Source organism: Callospermophilus lateralis, chromosome 17 (assembly GCF_048772815.1).
Source record: "Callospermophilus lateralis isolate mCalLat2 chromosome 17, mCalLat2.hap1, whole genome shotgun sequence".
Taxonomy (NCBI): domain Eukaryota; kingdom Metazoa; phylum Chordata; class Mammalia; order Rodentia; family Sciuridae; genus Callospermophilus; species Callospermophilus lateralis.
In genome coordinates this window covers 48,157,613-48,165,693 of record NC_135321.1, presented here as the reverse complement: position 1 = coordinate 48,165,693, position 8,081 = coordinate 48,157,613, and the positions used below count along the sequence as shown (strand labels likewise).

At 38.2% G+C, this 8,081-nt stretch overlaps 1 pseudogene; it reads left to right on the top strand.

The window, feature by feature from the left end:
- The first annotated feature begins 7,368 nt into the window (after positions 1-7,368).
- LOC143382921 (methylthioribulose-1-phosphate dehydratase pseudogene) lies at positions 7,369-8,081 on the top strand (annotated as a pseudogene).

Genomic DNA, 8,081 nt, shown 5'->3' with positions numbered 1-8,081 from the left:
CTGGTTTCATTAGCCTCCAGGTGTGGGAGAACCACCGTCACAGATGTAAGGATAGCCAAACTGGAGTTCTGGATATCAGCTGTTATGGATTTGAGCCATATCATCTTCTTTTTGGTCTGTAGAAATCACCTTAGTTAGTCTCTCTGGAATCCAAATCAGCTGCTGTTCTCCCTGTGGAAACTTACAAACAGAGCCCCGACTCCAGACAATCACTGGGTCAGGACCTTTCCATTGTCCTGTTAGAATATCCTTCCAAAGTACCTTGCGCTTATGTACATTTTTTGGACACATATGCCTTTCCACAGCACTAAGCCCTGATGAATCCAAATTTTAAAAGTTTAGAGTAAAAAGGGTTATTTTAAGTTTATCTTTGGGGGATATATACCCCTTCCCAATTCCCTCTTTTTGCTTTAATAAGTACATTTTAATAGTTTGATGAGCTCTTTCAACAATGCCTTGTCCCTGTGGATTGTATGGGATTCCTGTTATATGAGTAATGCCAAATGATGAGCAAAATTGTTTAAAAGAGGTAGAAGTATAATCAGGGGCATTATCTGTTTTTAACTGTTTTGAAACGCCCACAGTGGCAAAATTTTGTAAGCAATGAGCTATAATATCTTTAGTTTTTTTCTCTGGCATGAAGGGAGCCCATCAAAAGTCCAGAAGAAGTATCAACTGTAACATGCAAATATTTTAATTTTCCAAATTCTGGCAAGTGTGACGTCCATCTGCCAAATATGGTTAGGTATCAGTCCTCTAGGGTTGACTCCAAGATTAACTTGTGGTAAAAAGGTCACACAATTTTCACATTGTTTTATTATTTGTCTAGCTTGTTCCTTAGTAATTTTAAAATGCTTTTTTAAAGTATTTGCATTGACATGGAACAATTTATGAAAATTTGTAGCTTCTTCTAGAGTAGAAAAAATATGTATGTCCTGTGTAGTTTTATCTGCTAAATCATTGCCCAAACTAAGGGCTCCAGGCAATCCTGTATGTGCCCTGATATGTCCTATAAAGAATGGATCTTTTCTGTCCCAGATTAGACTTTGTATAGCAGAAAACAAAGAGAAAACAGTAGAGGAAGGGGAAATCCTACCAGCATCTTCAAGGGAATTTATAGCATTAACTATATATTGACTGTCAGAAAATAAGTTAAATACAGAATCTTTAAACATCACAAAAGTTTGTAATACTGCATTAAGCTCTACCTTTTGGGCTGATTGTTCAGGTACTAAAAATGTAAAAGCTTGATCAGGAGTAACTACTGCTGCTGTACCATTATTTGATCCATCAGTAAATATTATCGGAGCATTCATGATAGATGTTTTTCTTGTCATTTTTGGAAAAACTATAGGATGTGAGGACCAAAAAGACAACAAAGGATTAGATGGTAAGTGGTTATCAAATGAACAAATAGATTTGCACATGATTATTGTCCAGTATTTAACTCATTAGCTAACTCATTAATTTGATCCATAGTATATGGAGTAATAATTTTATTAGGAGAAATTCCAAACACTCCCTTTGCTGCTTTTATTCCTTTGAGTATTAATTGTCCTACAGCCTCAGGATACCTAGAAAGAATAGTGTTAGGAAAATAAGATAAATGTATCCATAATAATGGACCTTCTTGCCAAAATACTCCTGTAGGAATATTTTTATTTGGTAATACAATAAATAACAGAGGCAAACTTATATCAATTCTATCCAAATGCATATTTTCCATATATGTTTCAATGAGTTTTAATGTCTTTCTTGCTTCAGACATTAACATTCGGGGTGAATTTGGATCTGATGGACCTTTTAGGATATCAAATAAAGTCCCAACTCTCCTGTTGGTATGCCTAGATAAAGCTTTATCCAATTTATGTCTCCTATCTACTTTTGAAAGTCGTTAAGTGTTTTAAGTTGATCTACTCGTATTTGAATTTTTGGTGGGCAGATCATGGTCGAGGATAATAGAACTCCTAAATAATTAATTGGAAAATTTAATTGTACTTTATCTATTGCTATCTCTAGATTGTAAATTTTTTAATAAGTTTGTAAGTGTGGCATAATATTCTAGCAATGTATTTTTATCTTTGTGTGCTAATAATACATCATCCATATAATGAAATACTTGTAGTTCAGGATTTTGATTTCTAAGTGGCTGGATTGCTTTGTTAACATAAATTTGACACATAGTTGGGCTGTTAGCCATCCCTTGAGGGAGTACTTTCCATTCATATCTCTGATCAGGACCTTCATGATTTAGTGCAGGGACAGTAAATGCAAAATGTGGACTATCCTCAGGATGAATTGGAATGGAAAAAAAAAACAATCTTTAATATCTATAACTAAAACATACCAGGTTTTTGGCAAAGCAGACAATTGAGGAATCCCTGATTGAGCAGGTCCCATGATAACCATCTTGTTATTAATAGCTCTTAAATCTTGCAATAATCTCCATTTGCCAGATTTCTTTTTAATAACAAAAATGGGAGTATTATGGGGAAATACAGAAGGTTGTATATGTCACTCCACTAATTGTTGTTTGACCAGGTCATGGGCTGCTTATATCTTTTCTTTAGTCAGGGGCCACTGAGGAACCCATACTGGTCTTTCTGATTTCCAAGTAATTTTTATTGTCTCAGTGACCTCTCCTGAAAACCCAATCCATGTCTATCTATTTCTTGATCTATTTGTATTGGTGCCACTATACTTTGTCCTTTTTCTTCCAGTCCTTTTCCTTTCCTAAAATCTTGTCTAGCCATAATAGTGGGCACATTGAATTGATGTTATTTGTTAATGTTAGTCCTAATTGATCTAGGACATTTCGTCCCCATAAATTTATAGGAAGATGATCCAATACATATGGCTGTATGGTTCCCTTACATCCTTCAGGATCCTTCCAATCTAATACCATCACACTTCTATGGGGATTAGTCGCCACTCCTAGGCCTCGAAGCGTTTGAGTGGCTTGTTGTAATGGCCAATGTTTTAGCCATTCTTGATGAGAGATGATGTTAAGGTCTGCACCTGTATCCAGTAGCCCATTAAATTCATGTCCTTGAATATTTAGTTTTAACATTGGGCGAGAATCTAAATTTAAAGAAAGCATAGCCCAATCTACACCTGTGGAGCCTAATCCCCTGGAACCTCTTTCTACAGTTCGACTGGAAAATTTATTATGTAGGCTGGGTATTATTAATAACTGTGCTATTCTATCTCCTAGTGAAATTACTGATATACCTCTTGAAGCACTGGCTATAATTTTTATTTCACCTTCATAATCGGGATCAATTACCCCAGGACTTATTATAAGTCCTTTTAGAGTAGAAGAACTGCATCCCAATAATAAGCCTACTGCTCCTTGGGGAAGAGGCCCTTTTATCCCTGTGGGAATGATTTGAACTCCCATCTCTGGAGTTAGTATTGCTCTGGCGGAGGAGCAGATGTCCAATCCTGCACTCCCTCTGGTTTGTCTAGTGAGGGATCTAATGGATAATGTGTCCTGGGCACCCTGATGGTGTTGCTGGGTTCCTCCAGTGCCCTGTATAGTTGTGGTTGTGGGCCCCAGAGCATTGGGCCCTCCTGTCCGTTTTTTGGCAATGGAGCCCGATACCTTTCTCCACGATGGAGCCCGATACCTTTCTCCACATAAACACCTGGTCCTTGTCCATTTTTTGATAACAGAGTACCCTCTATGGTGGTTTAAGAACGGCATGAGCCAATCAGCTGGAAGTTTGCTGGGGCTGCTTCAACTGCAGCTCTCAACAAATACCTATTTATCAAATCCCTTTTATGATTTTTACTTGGATAGTTTTTGTTGGGGGGACGGGTACCAAGGATTGAACTCAGGGGCACTCAACCATTGAACCACCTCCCTAGCCCTATTTTGTATTTTATTTAGAAACAGGGTCTCACTGAGTTGCTTAGCACCTTGCTGTTGCTGAGGCTGACTGGCTTTGAACCTGTGATCCTCCTGTCTCAATTTCCCAAGTGTCTGGTACTACAGGTGTGCATCACTGCACCTGGCTATTTTTTTTTTAAATATAACATTTCCTGGTTTTCTCTGTAGAGAATCAGAGCATCTAGTGCCTATGAGAAAATTTTATTCTTTTGTCTGTTCTCTTTATTTTGGAAAAAGAGGCCTCTGCCTCCTTTCTCGAGGAAGGTTGTTTGTTTAGGTCTGATCTCATTTGATCTTGGTGTAACCAATCAGACCGTTGCTTGCCTCGGCCCACAGTGAGATGGTCAAGGACAGACATGACTCAGGCAATGAAGCAGTCCCAAATCCCTGGAATGATAAGCCAAAAGAGATGCTCCTGGGGATGACATGGCTATTTGTGAAACATAGACCAAGTGCCACAGTGACACAACTTCGATTGGAGAAGAAAGGTACCCCAAAGGAGAAAACTAAGTTGGAGATAATCCATTGGAGCCACTGGATTCATGCTGCAACCTTTCCCACTCGACTTTTAAATTAATTACATGAGTCAATAAATTTCCTCTTTTGCCAGTTTGATTCCTTATGCATATATTGTATGATTTCCTGATGAGAATTATTTTTACATTTCTTTCCATACACTTAAAAATATTTTATAATCATATTTTATATATTGAATAAACATCCTTGTTTATTAAAAAGCATATCACTTTAATAACCCTTTTAGAAAAACAACACTATATGTGGTTGAAGAAGCATTAGATTATGAATTGGGAGACTCAGGTTTGATTTTGTTTTGTATCAGATTGCAGTTGAACACATTTGCATGTGTCCTCTCAGAGTGTTGATATCCTTATTAAGCAATAAGTAGTTTCAACTTAAGTATTATAATTTTGTTATTCTTAAAAATATAGCTCAAAGGGGGCCTGGTGTAATGGCACATACCTGTAATACCAGTGACTCAGGAGGCTGAGGCAGGAGGATCACAAGTTCAAGATCAGCCTCAGAAACTTAGCAAGGCCCTAAGAATCTTAGAGAGACCTTGATTCAAAATTTAAAAAAATAAAAATAAAAAGGGCTGGGAATATACCTTAATGTCAAAGCATCCCTGAATTCAATCCCCAGCACCAAAGGGAAAAAATAAAAGGAAAAAAAAAATTAAAGAACTAAAGCTTCAAGGAGAAAGTGGAAAAGATTTCATTAAATGGGAGGAAACAAAGAAAAAAATTAAAACACTTTTCTTTCAGCAAGACATGGGTACTAATTTGGATATTCATCTCTTTGATTTGTTGGTCAAAGAAAAAATGGAATTATGCCCAAATACAAATTGTTTCCTGACATTTCCTGCCCTTCCATATGGGAAGATTATGTATGTATCTTCATCCCTTTGAAGGCAGACCTGGCTGGTCTGATGACTTGTTTCAACCATGAAAAATGAGTACCAGTGACATGGATTGTCTGGGCAGAGATGTTCTCTTTTCTTTTGCCATGATGATGAGCAGTATTCAAGAGAGAGGCTAATCCATTAGCCTGGGTCCCAGAGTAAATAGGGTATGAAGCAAAGCTGCTGCTGACCCCAATGGATGCCCAGATGAAGGGAGAAATAAACCTTTGTTTTTGTAAGCCACTGAGGTTTGGGAGATTGATACCACAGCATAATGCATAATCAACATTGTAATGGTGACTGTGTCTGTCAGCTTTCCATTTTTTATAAATATATATATATATATAATACCTGAGATAAACAGCTTATAAAGAGAAAAGGTTTATTTTGGCTCACAGTTTTGGAAGTTTTAGTCCACGATTAATTGCTTCTATTGTTTTGGACCTGTGGTGGCCCATCCTGGTGGAGCAAGAGCCCTTATCTGATGGCCAGAAAGAGAAAAAGAGGAAAAAGAAGAACTGGGGTCTCAATATCCCCTCCAATGGCACTCCCCAGTGACCTGAAGACTTCCCACTAGACCCCCCACCTCTCAGGGGCTTCCTATTACCTCCCAACAGTGCCACCCTAAGGACCATGCCTCTACCATATGCATCTTTGGGGATATTCTGGATCCAAACTATGGCAGTGACTAAGCAAAACTGTATTAAGGTGACCATGCAGACCCTAGAGATTCTAATCCATAATCATAAAGACTTAATTTGTTCTATGTATATAAATGTAAATTTGAGGTCATCATAATGTAATAATTAAGGTTAAAGCTGGCTCAATATTAATAAATATTCAAAATTCATACAGGGGTTATTTTTTCCAGGTTTTCCTAAGACTAACTGGTTAGATGTCAACTAATACTTAATATTGGTTATTTTTATTAATGGAAGTGTCTTGCAGTAGTTATAGAATCAAAAGGGAGGCACATCTAAAGATTTCTTGTGAAATGAAGTAGTGATTGAAATAAGAAATGATTTTTTTTTTGTACCAGGGATTGAATCCAGGGGCATTTAACCACCAAGCCACATCCCAGACCTTTTTGTATTTTATTTAGGAACAGGGTCTCACTGAGTTGTTCAGGGCCTCACTAAATTGCTGAGGCTGGCTTTGAACTCGAGATCCTCTGGACTCAACCTCTTGCCACTGGGATTATAGACATGTGCCACCATGCCCAAAAGAAATGATGATTTTTAAAAGTGAGGCTTATGATGAGGTAGAAGCTGAAATCCTGAGACTTAAAAAAAAATAAGTTTTGGGGGATGGGGTTGTAGAGCGTTTGCCTAGCATGTGTGAGGCACTGGGTTCCCTCCTCAGCACCACATAAAAAACAATAAATAAATAAAATAAAGGCATTGTGTCCATCTACAACTAAAAATATTTAAAAATTGTTATATGAATCCCATCAGAAATTGGAAAGGAGGTTAAAAATGTTCTCTAAGCAGTAGGGTGGCACTTGAAGCACTTTTAATAAATTGTGTTGGTAATCTAAGGCCTTTTAGACTCTAAAAGAACACTTAGTAAATATAAAAATAGAGATTACTAGTTCAAGGGACTTTATAAACGATGAGTTTCTGATTGTAGGCAATTTTATGTGCCATGTTCTGAAGTAGGAACTACACTATCCTGGAAAAAAAAATGACTCTAAGACAGCTTGAAAGAAAAAGTGACTTGAAAACATTATAATGGAAGTCAGACATGGTGGCGCACACCTATAACTTTAGTGACTTTGGGAGACCAAGGCAACAGGATTGCAAGGTTAAGGCTAGCTGGCAGCTAAGTGAGGCTCTGAGCAAATTAGTGAGATCCTGTCTCAAATATAAAAGGAGGGCCGGCACTGTGGTGCACACCTGTCATTCCAGCAGCTGAGGGATTACAGCTGAGGTAGGCTGAGTTAGGAGGATCTCAAGATCAAAGAGCCTCGACTGTGGCCTGGTCATGGTAGATAGGTGGAATGCTGACTGCAGAGCCTTAAGATGGCTGGAAACCACAGGTGCCCCTCCTCTGGACCATGTCTGGCTGCCATGCTCTGGGGAGACAGCTGCTCACAGTGTTGCAGCGTGCAGGACAATGAACATTCAAGACACCTGATCCCAGTACTTTGCAAACAGTTTTACCACTTGAGTTGGGTCACTGGGACTGGAGGAGGAATTAGCTTGGAGTATGGCAATGAAATCTACATTGCTCCTTCAGGAGTGCAAAAGGAACAAATTCAGCAGGAAGATATGTTTGTTTGTGATGTAAATGAGCAGGATATAAGAAGCTAAAAAAAAAAATAGCCAGTGCAATCCTCTTTTCATGAATTCTTACACAATGAGAGGAGCAGGTGCAGTGATTCAAATCCACTCTAAAGCTGCTGTGATGGCCACCCTCCTCTTTCCAGGATGAGAGTTTAAAATTACACATCCAGAGATGATCAAAGGAATAAGGCAATGTACCTCAGGAGGGTATTTTAGATATGATGATATGTTAGTGGCACCTATTATTGAGAGCACAACTGAAGAACAAGACCCCAGAGAACTAAAGGCCCGTCAATGAATGAATATCCTGACTCCTGTGCAGTACTGGTCAGGTGTCATGGAGTGTATGTCAGGGGAGATATGTGGAAGAAGGCTAAAATCATGCATGAATGTTATGACTATTTTATTGATATTGCTGTAATAATGATGAAGGTAGGACTTGATCCTAATGCAGCTCCCAGTTGGAGAAAATAGAATTATATAA